At 41.7% G+C, this 18,358-nt stretch overlaps 1 protein-coding gene across 1 annotated transcript in view; it reads left to right on the top strand.

Annotated features, from left to right (window-relative positions):
* Window positions 1-18,358, top strand: part of Cpvl (carboxypeptidase vitellogenic like) — a 254,363-nt gene that overhangs the window by 140,706 nt on the left and 95,299 nt on the right. The gene's annotated exons all lie outside the window — the stretch shown is intronic.

The raw sequence follows: 18,358 nt of genomic DNA, 5'->3' as shown, positions 1-18,358 counted from the left end.
CCCCCCCCCCCGTCCTTCTCCATTTGTGCAGGCTGCCATCTTCACAGCCACAGTCCTTCCCGCAGGAGGAGACAGGTGAGGAGCAGCAAGGTTCTGGAAGTTGATCTGGCTTTTATTTTCTATAAGCCAGACACCCAAGAGGAAGATGGAGTTTGAGGAATTAGAATGAGTTAGAAAAACGAGTGAGAACACCAGACTGAAAATAAGTCTCTCAGCAGAGAAATTCTGTGCATCCTCTTCCTGGTGGGGCCCTTGTGGAAAGAAGAAGCTATTGGGGGAGGCTCTAGGGAGTCAAGGATTTCAGCCTCGTTCAGGAACTGTAGAAGGTCACCAAGTAGGCATGACCATGGGGACTGGCACGGGTAAAGACCTCTTTAGCAGAGGCCGCTCTCCAGCCCCAAGGTTCTCTGGCCCTGACACACCCCTGGGCATGTAGGCAGGGTGAAAGAGCTGAGATAAGTCTCCTACTTACCAGTGTGAGCTCAGCATATAAAAGGATATGGTGTAAAACTGAACAGATGTACATTTCTTCTCAACTGAATTGTGGACTAATGCGGACAATTCCTAGCATTTTAATACACAAGTCATAGCTGTTTCCCTACGAGGAAGGGAACTCAACTTTATTGGACAATATTAACTGAATGCTTACTGTGAGCTAGGCACTGCTGTAGATAGTAATAAAGAAGGCTGTAGATTCCTCCTGAAAGACATCACAATTGGTGGAATGTCAGTATTCAAATTATACATATCTACATATATTCATATATAAACATATTCACATATACATAATATATCCATATATATTATATATGTATACATACATACATACATACATACATACATACACAAATATACATACATACATGTATGTGTGTGTATGTGTGTGTGTGTGTGTGTGTGTACCAGACACACTGATGGGAGCTAGTTATGTTTGAATGACAACTGTCCCACCACAGTGGAAGTACTTGCCCTCCCATTGGTGAAGCTGTTCAGGAGGTGGGGCCTAGCTGGAGGAAGAGGAGTCTACCAGCTGCATCTCTCTCTACTTTCTGATCCCAAGCTGCCTTACTTCTGGTCCCAATGCCATGCCTTCCTCTTCTCTATTTTTTTCTTCTGTCACAATGATGAGAAAAATAATTAATTATGAAAAAAAATATTATCAGGGTCAGTGGAACGCAACAGTTGTGTAGACCCTCCTGACGGCTGACACAGACCTGCTGGAATGTCACAGGTTATGTTTATAAGTGGGGCTGTACATAGCAGATGCTGTGGGACCAATAATGGAAGAGGTCCTAGGCCAGGGAAAAGAATAGACGGGTTAAGATGGCAGGGTCATGGGCCTTCATTGGTGAAGGCTTGGGACTTATTTCTCTCCCTACTCACTGTTAGAGTACCAAGTACATAGTATATACTTAGGAAATAATTAGTCAATCAAAGATGGACCATATGTGGCTACTTATGCCTCATTGAAAATAATTCACAGCACAAAAATGTAAGTATGTGGAACTTGAAAAATCTACTCATAAACCTACAGCATAAATAGGTCCACTTTTAAACATTCAATATGCTTCTTTTTGTCTTCATTTGTAGAGTTTTCTTTTTCCATATTGAAGAGATTGTGCTCTGTTCCTCACTTTAACATGTACAGTTTTAAAAATTGTACTAAAAGTGTTTTTCATACATATTTTAACCAAATTCTTTCATTTCACCCAATTCTTCTGTTATTCCCTCACCTTCATATCCATCCAACTTCATGTTGTCTCTCAAAAAGAAAAAGAAAGAAAAGAAAAAAAAATAACAAAAAAGTGAACATCAGAATACACACACACACACACACACAGAGAGAGAGAGAGAGAGAGAGAGAGAGAGAGAGAGAGAGAGAGAGAGCAAGAGGGAGAGAGAGAGCAAGAGGGGGGGAGAGAGAGAGAGAGAGAGAGCACAGAGAGAGCACATAGAGACAATTGTTCACTTTAATTACATCCTTTATTCACAGAGATCTTGGCTTCTGCAATTTGGGCTGAGTTCTTCTGAGGCCATTGATTCTCTTCAGGGCCACAGGATATTCAGTACCATTGAATGGGGGGAGGAGCATTCCTGTGGCCACCAAACCTTAACCCAAGATTGAGTGACAGTGCCAAAAACTGGCCACTACCTTAGGAAATCCTTGCTTCAGAATGCCCAGGGTTTGTCATCATTAGAGAGATCAAATCTGTGAAAATCCCTTCTGGGTTTGGGTTGAACCTTGGACTATGTCCTAGAGAGCCATTCTATTCCTCAAGCCCTTGTATTTAGAGCCAGTGTCTGCCCCAGCTGTTCCTAATTCTGCCATGGAATGACTCAGCTTGCTTCAATATCTGCAACTTGTGACTTCTTAAAGGAGCCAAGCAATATCATTTTTAACAAAATAAAACAGATCACCCCCCCACTTGTATCACCTATGGTTCCCTCCATAAAAACAAAGCAAGAAAACATAAAATATATTTACTTTCAGTGTGTAGGTAATAATTCTTCAAGTTTGGAAATAAAAACATGCCTTTAACACAAATCAGGCTGCCCATGGAAGCCTCTTGTTCTTTCGTGTGCTTTGGAGACAGCCTTTTAGAAAAACGTGGGGTTTGTGCGGAGGAGAATTAGGAGGCAGGTTCTAGTGGACACCGTCAAATTTTTTTGGAGCAAATGCAAATTCTACAGGTGAACCAACATTTTAATGGTCTGAAGATGTATTTTGGCTCTGGTGCAACAGCTTTTGCCCATGAGCAACAAACAAATTTATTCAAGACTTGCATTACTTTAAGGAAAACAAACAAAAGCATGGCAAAATGAATGGGAAATTGAAAGAGAACCCCATCCCCTACGGCTGACGAGTAGTTACCGTGGCCAAGATGTGAGAGCCAGATGGAAGATGGATCCCAGGTGCCTAAGTGGGCAGGGTGTCCACAACAGAACAGCTTTGCTTCCCTGGCAAAGCAGAGGACTTTCTTATTCCCTCCCTCCTCCCCTCCCTCCCTTTCTCTTCCCTCCCTTCCTTCCTCTCTCTGTCCCTCCCTCCCTCCATTTCTCCATCCTTCCTTCCTTCCTTTTCTCCCTTTCCCCTCTTCTTCCTACCTCTCCCCTTCTTTCCTCTTTCCCTAGAGCAATGAGTCTATTCTAGGGGTTTTTAAAAGTGAAGAAAGATACTGTACAGAGGGGCTGGAACAGGTGTGATAGCAGGGTAGCCATCCCTTAGAATCAAGAGCTAATCTTGTCAATTTCTTGAAGCCATGGATTTCAAAATAACATTTCCATTCCCAAGATAATAAAAAAGGACCGCCATAGCTGTCTCGCAGCCGTGTCAGTGGGTTATTGGATGCTCTGAGCCTAACCAGACCCGCAGAGAACCCCCAGTCTAATTCCATCATGTCGATTCTAATGTCATCACACAGAGTCTCTGGCAAGAACCCATTTTCCAATTGCTAATATCCTTTCCTTCCCGAGCTCATCCTGCCAGAATCACTCCCAGCTCTGTGTCTGAATCTCCCCAGAAAAGATTATTTCTTTTCTTTGGCAAAATGGTTTCCAGAGGACAACAATTTCCATGGGGAAAACATGAATTTAAAGCTCATTCATCGCAGTCAGCATAACAGTAAAAATAAAATAAAATAAAATAAAAATAAAAAATTCAAGGTACTGGTGCTGAGGGAGAGTTGCAGGAATTCTTTGCATAAGATTTCTTATTATTATTATTTTTCTTTTAACACATTGGCGACCACACCCGTTTAGGGAAGGTCGGTTTGGTAATGTTCTAATTCAATCCAGAAGCCATTCAGAAAAGCAACATGAGGACCAGGAGGACCCAGCTTTGCTCCTGCTTAGTCCTGGGTTCATAGCTCCTAATAGAGGGCCTGGTACTAGGCACTCGTTTGTTCATATTTGTTATTGAATGAACTGAGGTATTTTCTAATGGGAAACTCTGTTTAACCATCATTTAGATTTTGTGGTGTGTCATGTGAAAACAGAGCTGTTTATCCACCTTGAATTAAGGAAGATCTGGGCTAATTCTACTCTTAGAAGACATGGAGGTCCTTAAAATAGACTGTTTAAAATCTAGCTTATTTAGAATGCATAAATTTCCGCTCCACATTAGGAAACGAGCCCCTTTTCGTGCCATGGAACGTCAATGTAGCGTCAAAGCAGAATGAGAGGGTTTCTCAGCAGTTGTGGGCTTAGTCTTGCTGGTAATGGTGCATGGTCTCTTCTTTTTCTCTCAGTGGCTGAAGGAGACAATTCTGGATTTGGGTAGAACATAATTCAAATTAGATATACTAAGAAGGCATTTCCTCAATTCCCCTCCTCCGTGGGTAGATAGAAAACACCCGGTTTTAAAATGTACTCCTCTTTTCTTTATTCTTCTTCAGCTACTGGAGACAGAGGTTAAAGAGCAGAGCATACAGTTTCAGAGTTCTCCTTGCAAGGACAGCTGGTGCCAGGTTTAGGACTCCAAGAAAGACAGGCCCCATGCCAGGTGGAGTGGGGCAGCCCTTCTTGAGCAACTTTTTAAAAGTCTGTCTCACTTATAATGAACTAATTAAGCCCAGATTGCTGTATGAATTTCCCCCAGAGAGTGAGTCTGTCCCAAAATGTGCTCATAGATGAGCAAAGGGTCCCTGGTACCCTGACAGTCAAATGGGATAAGGATGGAAGAGACAGAATGGAGTTTTCTGAACAAAACTGATGGAGACCCAGCAGTCTAGGGGTTTCTTTGCACCTCACCTAGTGGGTCTGTGTCATAAGGGCAAAATTAATGCTGTGATCATGTCAAACCCAGAGCTCCTGAGAGATTCTCTTGCATGTTACAACTTGTGTATGGAATCCTAGTAAGAAAAATGAAAGCACTAAGTGATTTCCAATGTGTCACCCTGGGCTGAGGATGAGCTTTTGTTCCTTCTGCTTTGACCATTTAAAACCTATTTCCAATTGGCTTGGTAATGTGGTCTAGGTCTATCATCCTTACAACTAGGTAGGTTGTGACAAGAACTTCACAAGTTCAAGAGCAGCCTGGTCAATTTAGCATGATCCTGTCTCAAAATAAAAAATAAAGACAGGCTTGGGAATAGATTGACCTGGTCTATATGCAGTCCTGAGTTTAATCCCCAGTAATAAAAAAGTGTTAAACACGTGATCCAATTCTAAATTCATGTGTAGATGTAGCCACCTAGAAAGTTAGCCAAGCAGGGTCATCTTATCTTAGATGATCAGGACACATATTAAATACTCAGCCTTCACAGTTCTGTACAGAGTATTAGAAATGGATGCAAATGCTAGGTGTCACCAGGGATGAAATCCAAAAAGAAAACAAGTATTCCTTCCAAGCCTCCTGACATTTGAGCTGAGTATTTAGAAATATAACGCACGTGAGTGTTCTAGAATTCAGCCCCACACATAAGTGACGCGATTCAACAGTGTTTAGGCTTTTGTAATCAGAAGTGGATTTGGCTATTGGTGTGTCTGACCAGGACTAGCTGATTACTGTTACTAAGACATTTTGTTAATGTGGCTGACAGTGAACTTGACCACACAACAGCATCCCCTTTCAAAGTAGCTTTAGTTTTAACCTTTAAATAGAATTTCCCTTTCGGGGCCAATGGATTTGACATGGATTTCTGCCTCATGGGATTGTGCTCAAGATAATAGAACATATGTCCTGTGGGTCTTGGAGGAGACTGGAGGTTCATTGTAGGATTTGATGCTGTGGGCCTATTGGGCAAAATGCTTGCGGATGTTTGAGAATTCCTGCCACACATCAAGTTGCTATGACAGCCTGGACCTGCTGAAGAGAACTCCTGCTAGGGGAAGCCATTGAAAGTTGGCCTGGCGATTGCAAATGCCTTCCCCACTTTAGAATACTAAAACAATTGAGGAAACAGGGAGGTAGGATGGGAGCATCATCTGAACACCTAAAAGTTGAGAAAGCCAGACAGCTGAGACAAATAACCCAACAGGCAGAGCTGACCTTCATAGCCAAGGCCTTCTGTCTCCAGCAACCCCTTGCTTATTGGAAAGGAGACCGGTGCGGCCTCAAAGGATGGAGAATAATGGGAGGGTCTGGGCAGTCCTCCAATATGCATGTAACTGAATAGGTAGCCCTGCCTACAAATCATTTAGAAGATTGTAGCCATTCCTCCCATGAAAGGGATGCTGAGCAGGCTCAATAATAAAACCAACTGAACTGGTGTGAACTGACTGCTAGCTATGTGACTAACTCCTTTGCAAGCTCTAGTCATGTGATGGCATGGAGGAGCTGGGGCTCTTTTTACACTATCAGGTAAATGACATATTCAGTTGATGTTACCCACAGTGGGGAAAGCTATGATCTCCCAACATATTTATATTATTTCATAGACTGGAGAAAAAGCAAGCCTTGAGGTGCCTAATCCACTTGAAAATATAAAGCCAGGGCATACATAAACAATACTTTAAAATACTCTTTTAAAAAGAAAGCAATAAATAACGAGCTACAGACAGACACACTCTGGATTCCAGTGGAGTTTAGTCTTATTCCTAATTCAGCCGTTTGGCTTCCTGAATAAAAGTGTTAGCATGTGTAATTCCAATTGGGAAGACACAACAAATATTGCCTAGTAAACTCCTGGACCATTCTTTCCTAAAAAGGGAATGTCCTTATTGCTCCTACTGACTGAAAGATAGATATCAACTAACTACTCACTGGGGGTTTCTCATGAAAATACAATTTATTCTTTCAAACAAAAACAAAAGCAAAATCCCAGAACGAGGAAGCTTGTACTGTGACATGGAGAGATCTCTATCATTCCGTACCCAAACAGGAAAGTCGAAACCACTTTATAGATTTTAAGCAGCAGAGAATATATAATAGAAAGTATTGGTGTGAAAATAGCTAGAAGAGATGAGAAACAAAGTAGGGACCTCTTACCAAACTCTGGAAGGTTACCACTGTCCCTTGGCAGACATGAGGAGACTCTCAATGCTGCCTTGCTGAAACCACACCCTGGCTGTCACAGCTGGAGCACACACAACCCAGCCCTGTTACAAGTCTCCTGCTCCCATTGTCAAGGGAAGAAACCAGCCAGCCTCCTCTGACACTGGACTCTGCCTTATGTGCTTCCCCTTGTGGTCATCTAACATGAACTTGGCTAGATGAAAGGGAACAGAGGAGATCTGGAAGCCGAGATGTGGAGTTAAGAAACAACCCAGCACCTCTATCTTAGGCAATTCAGCTACATATATTCCATTGTGTCCACACATCATATTTCAACCTTAACATAGCTGCACTTTTCATATAGATGGAATTAGATTTGCTCTCTATTCAAAAGAGGAAATCATAAAGCAGGGTCCCCTGGAGGAGGTAGCACCAGCCATTCTATGCCCCGAAGGGCTATATCCATTCTTCTTTTCTAGATATCATGGCAGCTTGAACATTCTCCTAGCTAAAGGTTAAGTAGGACCATTAACCACATATGTGTTCAGGGAAGTCAGAGGCTGTCCTGTTGGGTTGTTTGTTCCTTTGTGTTGTGTGTTTACTTTGTTTTGTTTTTGTTTTGATTTTTTAAATTTGTTTTTGCCACTGGACACAAGTTAGAGTAGAATTATCTGGAAAAAGAAACTTCCCAGATGGGAAATGCTTCCATCAGACTGGCCTGTTGGTAAGTCTGTGGGACATTTTCTTGATTAATGATTAATGTGGGAGGGCACAGCACACTGTGGAAGGTGCCACCCCTGTGCAAATGGTCCTAGGTTGAACAATAGAGCAGACTGAGCAAGCCAGGAGGAGCAAGCCAGGAAGCATCACTCTTCCATAATCTCTTCATCAGTTTCCTGCCCTGGTTCCCCTGCATGATGGACCACAACTGTAAGCTATAAAGTCGTTTTCACCCTGGTGGTTTTGGTCATGGTTTTTATCGGGGCAATAGAAGGTAAATTGGGATGGAGGCAACGGAGAAAACATGTGAGGTGTTGCAGTTCTTGTTCTGATAGCTGGTAAGAACTCAGCAGATGGATGATCCTCATTTGTGAATAGCACTTGGTAAGGAGCGCTCCTTGTCTCATGATCTCTTTGCTTCAGCCTGCATCTCAGTTGCTTGTGCCTCCTTACTTTATTAGGGTGATTTTAATCTATATTTCTGAGATGGCTGAGTTTAAAGATGTTCCATCTTAGTCTCTTATTCTTGTAACTTTCTACTACTGGACACACAAAATCTGAAGCACCTAGAAGATACTATATCCCAGACTGTGTTTGAATGGGTCCTTAAGGCACAAGTAAGTGAAGTGGAAATTGAAGGGTTCTTTGGAGAGTCAGTTGTGTTGGATGGTGATTTGCTGGGGCAAACACGTGGAGTCTTTTCCTGAAAAGGACACGGGTGAAAGACTAAGGCAGGCTTGTGAAGGAACATTTCACTGAAGCAGACACAGGAGAGAAGATGTTCTGCTAAAGAAAACACGTGAAAGGACATGTGATGAAGGATTCTTTGCTAACAACACACATGTATTGGTCTGCCTTACATTTGCATAGTGGAGCTGCATTTGTGGGGACTCGAAGGACTGGGACTTGATTGTACTTATGTGCTGAGGCAAGGCACGTAGAGAATATGTAGATGTGTGGAGGGTATAAGTAGGACTCCACAGAGTGCCAGAGACAGAGCTTGGCTTGCTGGTACAGCTCGCTGTGCAACATTTATGGGTCTTGAGTCTTTGCTGATCTTCACTTCTCTGAGAGAAGCACAGCTGAGAACTTCTCCATGACCATCCTGGTCCCTCCTGCTGACTTGAGCTGAGGCTGAGGCCTGGCTATCTCTGCTAGGTCGTGTCACTGCTGTTGCTAACCTGACTCTACAGAACTGGACTGCTGGTGTGTCTGTGAAGTGTTTGCAAGTGAATTGAGCTGCTGCCTGCTAACCTGTGAGCTGAACTGCTGATTTCCAGACAACACAGAAGGGAGTTTCTCCAAAGAACCTTTCTAAACAGGTCCACTTCCCTTGTTTCCTTTCTTTTCCACTACCTCTGGTGGGTGGTGGGTTACAAGGGATGTTAAAGTGTTTAAGAACCATCATTGAAAATAAAGTTTGAAAAAAATTAAAGTTACAAGTGTCAAGTTTGACTCACCTAGCACCTAGCTTTGTTGATATTTTCTTCTTCAGTTCATATCTAAAGCCTCTTGAGATAATCAAAGGAAGAAGAGATTTGGACCTGGTTTACAAATTGATCCTTATAATTTGGAAGCATCTGCTATATGTGGGCTGCTTATACAACACACCTCGAATCATGACTGAGATACAGAAGTTCCCCCCAGGGATGCACACTGAGCATGTGGTGTGGACAGAGATGTCTAGATATTTACTGGTCATTGTTTACTGGGCTCTGAATACAGGCCTCTGGGCCACAATGTACAACCTACTGAGCTACTTCTCAGATATACTATTTAGACACCCTAGGCAGAACAGTGCTGTTTTTCCTTGAGTGCTGACTCAGTGCAGGGAAGGTAAATAGTCTTCAGCATCCAGGGTGTGACAGGGAGCCACTCCTGTATTCATCCCTTTGTGCCATGTTTGAGTATCCTCACTTGACAGGGGAAGCTACTCCTGTATTCATCCCTTTGTACCATGTCTGAGTATCCTCACTTGGAAAGACTTATTTGTTGATGAGTAGAAGCAACTCCACTTTCTAAAAGAAAGGCATGAGACTTCTGGTGCTGTTTTTGAAACTACAATAATCTATTCTTATATTCTATAACAACTGCTTGGGCAAATGGGATTCATAGCGGCTAGTAATTCCCAGAGCATGGGACCAGGCTTTTATCCCGCGTAGGACTTCATGTCAGATAATGTATGCTGTTAAGTTCACAGATGGTGTGACTATGGGAAACAATGTGGCCATTGAATGCCTAACATCTTTAGGAACCATATACACTGTAGAAAGAAAAACAATCATACACTCCCTAGCGTAGTGAGTTCCATGAAGTGACTTTGTTGCTGTTCTGTCCAGGGTTGGCAGACACCTCTCAGCAAGCTTGTTAGCCACAGCAGCAGGAATCAGATCATCCATGGGCCGGGGAAGTTTACATTAAGGCTACGTATAGCATCTAGCCACGATGGCATCACTCTTCCTGTCTGTTGAGAAGCAGATGGCAGTCAAAGACTAGGCAGCCTTGCAAAGTTACAACTGAAAGCCTCAACAGTGCATGTCCCATGGTGAGCAGTCATATGGATACAGCCTGTGCCACATGGAGAAGTCTTACCTGCACATCCCCCACAGGAAATTCTTGCCATCAACAAGTTATGCCAACCAACTGGTGGCCCATGGACTAGTGTGTGTTGCTGTCTCTGGTTACAGCTGCAGCCACATCACATGCTCAGTGTGCATCCCTAAAAGATCTTCTGTACCTCCTTCTTGATTTGAGGTGTCTTATAGGAGCAGCCCACATATACCAAGTGCATCCAAATTATGAGGATCAATTTGTGTACCAGGTCCAAATGTCTTCTTCTTTGTTAATCTTTATATGTGAACAGAAGAAGAAAACAATGTCTACAAATTAGGTGTTAGGCGAGTCTAACTCACCTGCTCATAACACTTATTTGTGCTTAGAACTCACTCAAACTCAGTCTAGTATATGTTATTTATAGTAGGTGATGGATTCCTGCTATATATGCCAAATGTATGACATGGCGGGCACTGCTTATGTGAGAATGCTGGGTAAAGTGACTGTATTAGTTGCTTATGTTGTTGTGTGGTCAGATACCCAATAAGAACAACCTAAGGAATGAAAGGTTTGTCTTGACTAGCTACCATGATGGCATGAAGTAGTTGGTAACACTGCTACTCAAGAAGCAGGAAGAGGTGAATATATATGTATGTATGTGTGTATGCACACACACATATGTAGATATGTAAAGATCATGAAAGAAAAACTTGCTCTCCCTGACTTTAGCTTCTTGTTCTCTCTCTCAATAGTAAGTACATTTCTTCACTGGCATTTGAGCCTACTTCCTCAGGATTCTGGACATAGTGAAGACCAGCTAAGAAATTTATATATGTTCATATATAACAAACATATAACACATTACATGTAGCATGTAGCATATAACATGTAACATGTAACATCATATAACATATAACAACATATAACATATAGTTATAGTTATATAATATAATGCATAGTATTATATTATATAATTATATATTTAATAACATTTAAATATATTATATTATTATATTAAAGACAAATTTTTAGTAGACTATCTGTATATATAATATATAATATATAAATAAAACAAATATATAAATGTAAAAATAAATATATAAAATAATATATTTATATAAATATTACATTGTATATACTGCTCATTCTTAAAACAACCTTATTTGTATTTCCCAGCGTGTTCTCAAATCTATTCCAAGAGAGATTTGCATTTCATTGTGTGGGTGGAACTGAGGGATTCTACTGTTTCTGATCCCTCCAGGATGTAGGAAGAACAGAATTAGCTGTGGGGATCAGGTTGCTACATGCTTTCTAGATGTCTCAAACCAGTTGTCTGGTTTGGGGATTCTTATGAGAACCCCAACAGGAGAAGTCACCTGCATTACATAGGCCTCTTTTTATGGTAGATTCTGGGCTCTTAGAAGACAGAGCCAAGAGACAAACTTAACATCTGAAAACACAGTGGGCACAGTTATTTTCCTGGGCAGAGAAGTTAGAAGAACAAACAAATTATCATAGTACAAAGCCATCTTTATTATAGGTAAATTGTGACTCTAGAGGCAATATAGCCAGGCAGTCTACTAGCAATTTGTCTTAGTTAAAGTGCTGTTATTCTGAAGAGACACCATGACCCAGGCAACTCTCATAAAAGAAAGCATTTAGTTGAAGGCTTGCTAATAGTTTTAAAGGATTAGTCCATTATCATCTTGCAAGGGACCATGGTGGTGTGTAGGCAGGCATAGCACTGGAGAAACGGCTAAAAGCTGTGTCCTGATCCACAGGGAGCAGGCAAAGGAGACACTGGGCCTGGCTTGGATCTTTCAAATGTCAAAGCCCACTCCCTGTGACACTCCTTCTCTAACAAAGCCACATCTCCTAATCCTTTCAAACTGTTCAACTGGGGGCTGCAAATATATGATCTTATGGGGACATTCATGTTCAAACAATTGCAAAATTATTAATTTATTGAATTGGAGAAATCTCAAGGTCTAGGTAACACATACCTGAGTTGTTCAGTAGAGAGTAGTAGATTCTCATCCAAGTCCCAGATCAGAGTTAGTTCCTAGACAGAAATTCTAAAGCCATTGACTTTCAAACTATCATCCAAAAGTATTAGCAAGAGAGATACCTGGGAATTTGTTTAAAAGCTGACTTTTCTGGCCCTTCTCAAACTCATAGAGACAGCAGCCAGTCAGGCCATAGGCATGTGCAGCAACCCTCACTGAGTGACATCTGGGTGCTCTTGGCACTTTGGGCAGAGCTGTTGGTCTTCTGGGTGCCTCTTTCCCTTAATACTTAATTAGAAAAGGTCACCTCACCAGGAAGTTTGCTTTTAATCAGCAGGAGGATTGACAATACAGGCTGTGTTACTTCTGCTCTGTGGGGCTTTACAAGGCACCATACTGACATGTGTCTTACTGACATACTAAGCAGTAAGTATAAATGCCTTAGATCCCTGATGGGACATGTACATGCCAGGAGGCAGGAGATAATACTGAAGAAAAATCAAAGGCTTTGGTTGGTGACATTAGAAGGGTCTAGTGGCCTGGGGAACATGACATTATCTTCAAAAGCCAAGGAGTTACTGGGCTTTGTACTGTCCCTCAACAACACAGAACTGTGAGTTCTGTATCTCTTTTGATGTTTGAGATAGCATATCCTCCTTTAAAGTGTACTGCTCAGAGAAATCTGACTGACTCAGGAGGCTTCCCCTGCTGGATAGGCAACAGAGAAGCTCAGGGACGGTCCTGGAGCTGTTGGCATTTGTAGGATAGTGTGATGGCTATTCTCAGTTGCTAACCCAGCTACATCTGGAATTAACTAAAATCCAAATGGTTGGGCACATCTGGGAAGGATTTTTTTTTCTTAATTAAATCATTTGAACTGGGAAGACCCACTTCTAATCTGGATCTTTGAGGTAGAAAGATCCATCTTTAATTAGAACCACACCTTCTGCTGGCAGCCTATGTAAGGGCATGGAAGAAGAAAGCTCGCTCTCTTTCCCTTTGCCTGCTAGTTCTCCCTCTCAATAGCAAGTCCATCTCTTTACTGGAGTTCAAGCCTATTTCCTCTGGGTATACTGAAGACCAGCTTAGATATGCTGCCTCACAGACTGAACAGCTATTGGATTCTTAGACATCCATTGTTAGACAGCCATTGTTGAACTAACTAGACCATAGCCTGTAAGCCATTGAAATAAGTCCCTCTCTCTCTTTATATATTTAAATCCATATGTATCTCTACCTTTACTTATATGATCTAGATCATGTATATCCATCTATCTATCTATATGTATATCAGCATGACAGTTCTGTAAAGAACCTGGAAGTTCAGACTTCATAAATCATTTATTGGGAAATATTTATATAATTTCTTTTCTTTTAGTAAATAATAGCTATGTAGACAAATGTACACATAAGTCTGTGGATTATGCTCTGTTTCTCAGAACTATCTGCCTATGGGCACAGAAATGCAGCAAAAGGCCAGAAGGATGTGTGTGTGTGTGTGTGCGCGCGCGCGCACGCGTGCGTGCATGCGCGCACATGCATGCATTTTACATGCATCTGGCTGGGGGTTCACATGTGGCTTATAAAGTCTGGTAATACAAGAGTCGTTGCAGGGTTTGATCAGAGGGCTGGTCCAATTTGGTAAGCACAGGCCCTGTAGTTCTCTGGACAGCTAAGTGAAGATGTAGGTTATTAAAAAAAATAGACATGAGATAATGGCATACAGAATGGCTGTTAGAGGTAGAAGTGGTCAGATTTTGGATATATTCTAATGGGAGATCACATAATACTCTTAATGGTTGGACATAAAGTGGGAACAGAAGAATGCAGCTAAGAATGAGTCTAAGTGTTTTGTGGAGAGTTGGGTGCATGGACTGGTGCCTGAACCGAGGAGAATGCAGGAATAGAAGGCATAAGGAAAAGACCAAATTGGGAATGATTTATTCCATGCTCCACAGTCTTTGAGCAGAGATGCCAAGCAAGTTTGACACACAAGACTTATGTTTGAAAAGCAATCAAGACCAGGGACTACTTAAGAATCATAGGGTAGAGACAATACTTAATGCCATGGAATAAGATTTTTCAGGGCACCGGCAGGATTCTGGTCTGAATACTGAGTCCTGGGAACTTCAAGGCATTATAGACATGGAAGGCAATGGGCCATTATAGAGATGGAAGACAACAGGAAAATCAGGTGACGCAGGGAAGCCTGTAAGGTCAGAATAGGGCATGATGTCATCTAGAGCACCTGAAGGCAGGGATTACAGAAGAATGGACAGATCTGCTGTCAAGCAGGATACAATGAATACTTAGTCCTCATCACAATGTAGAGCAAGGGTCATTGTGACCTGCTGAGAGAAGCTCTGGGGATGTGGAGGGCTAATAATCACAGCCAGAGAAGACCACAAACAACGGAAAAAGAAAGACAGAAGACAGCAAGTTTAGACATTATGGTTTTCTAGAAATTTCAAGGTAAAAAGCAGACAAATATGACAATAGTCAAGACAGCAATTGTTCATAAGGGATTTTTTGTTTGGTTGTTTCAAGATATGTGAAAGATTGTATTGTTGGTACTGATAAGAAAGACAGTATGTTTGTGTTCTAATAGGAATTATCCAGAGGAGCAACCAACTGCTTGTGAGAAAAAAAGTTACTTCTGTTAGATGGACGCCAGTGGGTGACACTCACTCTGAAATGTAACTTGTACACTGCTTAAGATTTAAAAACAAAGCATCGGGCTGGAGAGATGGCTCAGAGGTTAAGAGCACTCACTGCTCTTCCAGAGGTCCTGAATACAATTCCCAGCAACCACATGGTGGCTCACAGCCATCTGTAATGGGATCTGATGCCCACTTCTGGTGTGTCTGAAGAGAGCTACAGTGTACTCACATACATAAAATTAATAAATAAATCTTAAGAAGGAAAGAAAGAAAGAAAGAAAGAAAGAAAGAAAGAAAGAAAGAAAGAGAGAGAGAAAGAAACAAACACGGTCCCTCTTTAAAAAAAAAAAAAAGCAGGGCTGGAGAGATGGCTCAGCGGTTAAGAGCACTGACTGCTCTTCCGAAGGTCCTGAGTTCAAATCCCAGCATTAAAAAAAAAAGCATCAAATTATACATAAAAATCATAGATGTACCTGTTCTTTGACCTATCCGTTTTACTTCTAATATTCTATTCTAAAGAGACACTATTATCTATATCCTATTTATTATAACATAACTAATGACCAAAAAAAATAATAATTTAAGTATAGATGCATGATTGGAGTACTGTGTATCACTGAAAGGATGATAATAATAATAGTAATAATAATAAGATGATAATCTAGAATAATCTTTAAGAAGTAAAAATATATTAAAGTTAAAGAATTCAGACTATTTTTTTTCTGTGAATAGAGAGCAAGATGCTGTGTAGAATTATACATGAAATATACTTTTTTACATGCATAAAACATTTCTTCGAGATCTTATGGAGATTCACTTTGCATCCGTTCTCATTTTCTCATGTCTTGGTTGTTTTTCAAGAAGGATCTTTATGAATAAAAACAAAGATGAGAGACCCTGAGGCTCCATGGGTGACATGGTGGTGGGAAAGGAGTGGCTCCGGAACAAAGAGACAGGCAACCCTTGATGGGAAGATGCTTTTTAAAAGTGGACTCATGAAATTGGAAAAAAAGAGAGAGCTTGCAGAACAGCCTGTGCTGCTTGCCCTGCCTAGGCCCACAAGCAGGCTAGCCACCAACATGCAGCTGTTGCTGCTCACGCTGCTTGCCCTGAGGCAGATAGTGGGGCAGGGATGGGGGTGGGGTTTGGGGGTAGGGCTTGGGGGTGAGGAAGCAACAGCACTGCCCGAAGGCTATGTACTCAAAGGTTGAGCCCTGAGGGCATGGAAGTGTGTGGCACCCAGGAGGATCATGTGGATGCCTGCAGCCCTGCAGCAATCAGGGGTGGTGTTGATGTCCGTGACCCATGTTACCACCAAAGGACATGCAGATGTTCCTGGTCTGTGGTACCTTAAGCCACACTGATGTCCTTCTTCCGGGCTGCCACCAGGGCCTTGTCTGGGTCCATGGTCCTGCTGGGAGTGTGGCATGTTGATGTCAACAGTTCTTGTAACCACTGAAGCCCATGCAGATGTCCCTGGTCTATGCTGCCACCTGGGGCCATGTTGAAGCCTGTGGTCCAGGCTACCTCTGGAGACCATATTGGTATCCATGGCCCATGTTGACCTGGAGACCATGTTGATGTTCTTGGCCTGTGCTGTTACTGAGGGGTTATGTTGGTGTCTGTGGCCAGGGCTACAGCAAATGGTCATGTTGATACTTGTGGTCTGAACTGCCACTGGAGACCATGCTAAAGTCTGTGGCTTATGAAGATGTCAGAGAGCCATGTAGGAGTCCCTGATCCATGCTCCTGCTAACTATAAAAGGTAAGGAAGCTACGTTTGCAGTGATATCAATGACTGCAGACTCACAGGTAAGACAAAAGAATTCTTCTGTAAAACGCTCCCCCTGCTCCCCCAAAGTAGCAGTTTAGACAGGAAGCCATAGAAGAGAATTCTTAAAAATCGTGATAAGGTTGCTTAGTGTAGCTCTCCACAGTGGAAGGCTTCTGGCAGGGCTAGGAATGCGGAGGGGCTCAGTTTTCGTTAGGGGGCTGGCCACTGGGAGTTTGACCATGCTCCAGTGAGTATATGGGCAACACGAATTGGATGTTTTATTTAGTTTCTTCTTTTTTGGGGGGGAGTAATGGTCACAGGGTGAAGGGGGTGGACCTGGGAGGCCTAGGAAGTGAGTGTGATGGGAGAACATGATGCAAAATTCCCAAATAATCAATAAAAGTATCATGTTGGAAACAAGAAGCATATTTATTACTTTTATTAAGAATAGCAAACTTTTTTATTTCAAAAGAGAGTTAACAATTCTGTGTGTCCATTATTTTGCTAATGTAAAATATATTTTCCTATTTACAATGTCTAAGGGGAAATTTTCACTGTCTTCTGATGTTGTTTTGGAAGATAAATGGGAAAAGATACACAATAAATCACTCTAAATTATTTTAAACTGAGCCAGTAAATAGCAAGGTCTTTATCCTATAACTGGGAATTTGGGACTAGAAATTCTCATTACATATACCCAATGCAAAAAATTTTAGTTTCAAATATGTTTCTCTTGGGCATACTGCAGAGAGTCAATGAGAACTTGTTGTTTTGAATCTGATAACTAATTATATGAATGCCAGCCCTCAGCATTTGGTAACTGAAAGGTAAGTCCACGTCCTTGATGAGGCTCCCCTGTCGGGAAGATGGGTTTATATACTTCTGTAGACACACATAGGGATTTAACACAGCTGGACCCTTCCCCCTTTACTTTTAGCTTATTGGACATAATACAATGTTACAATGAACTAAACCAGAAAGTTCCCTTCATACATCTTAGCAAACAGTTTAGTCATTTTATATTAGCCAGAAGAGGTGTTATCAACTGGAGATTAGAGGAAAAATGAGAAGAGCAATTTCCAGAAGCAGAAATGGTCCCGGACTCTAGAATTTAAATATTTGACTATACTGAACTGAGGTATTAGAGACATCAAGCTTTGGGAAATGAGCCGTTCCTAAAAATTAAGCATGTGACTGTCCCAGGCTTCTGTGATGGAAAAGTGGAAACCTACCTCCTTGTGTGTCTGCTGGGCAGGAAAGGCAGTTCAATGCCAGAGCCATATTCATGTGTTGATCTTGATGGCTAGCAATGCCTTGGATTTACTTCTAGAACACCAGGTATGGCTATATATCTAGTAAGATTTTACTACAGTAATCAGCTTTGCAGTCCTAATACTGTACTCAACACAAACTCCTCAGAGATCCTCTGGTGTCCTATCATGAGGCCACGCTAAAGGTTACAAATTGTTATCTATTTAAGCCCTGCTGATTCTTATGTCCCCACTCTACTGAGCTATTCATCAGCTTCACCATATTCATGCTTGGAGCTAGGTGCTGTTTCTCTCTGGTTTTGCAGCTAGAATGCAAACATATATTCTGCTTCATCGTGGATTTGAGAGTCTCCTTGAAAGTCAGGAAATGATCAATCACTGTAACCGGCCTACTGGAGTGGTAATATAATTTCAAAATCCATCCTGACTTTTCCATTAAT

This window comes from Mastomys coucha, unplaced genomic scaffold (assembly GCF_008632895.1).
Source record: "Mastomys coucha isolate ucsf_1 unplaced genomic scaffold, UCSF_Mcou_1 pScaffold20, whole genome shotgun sequence".
Taxonomy (NCBI): Eukaryota; Metazoa; Chordata; class Mammalia; order Rodentia; family Muridae; genus Mastomys; species Mastomys coucha.
The sequence above is the reverse complement of the archived record's forward strand: the minus strand, read 5'-3'. Positions and strand labels throughout refer to the sequence as shown.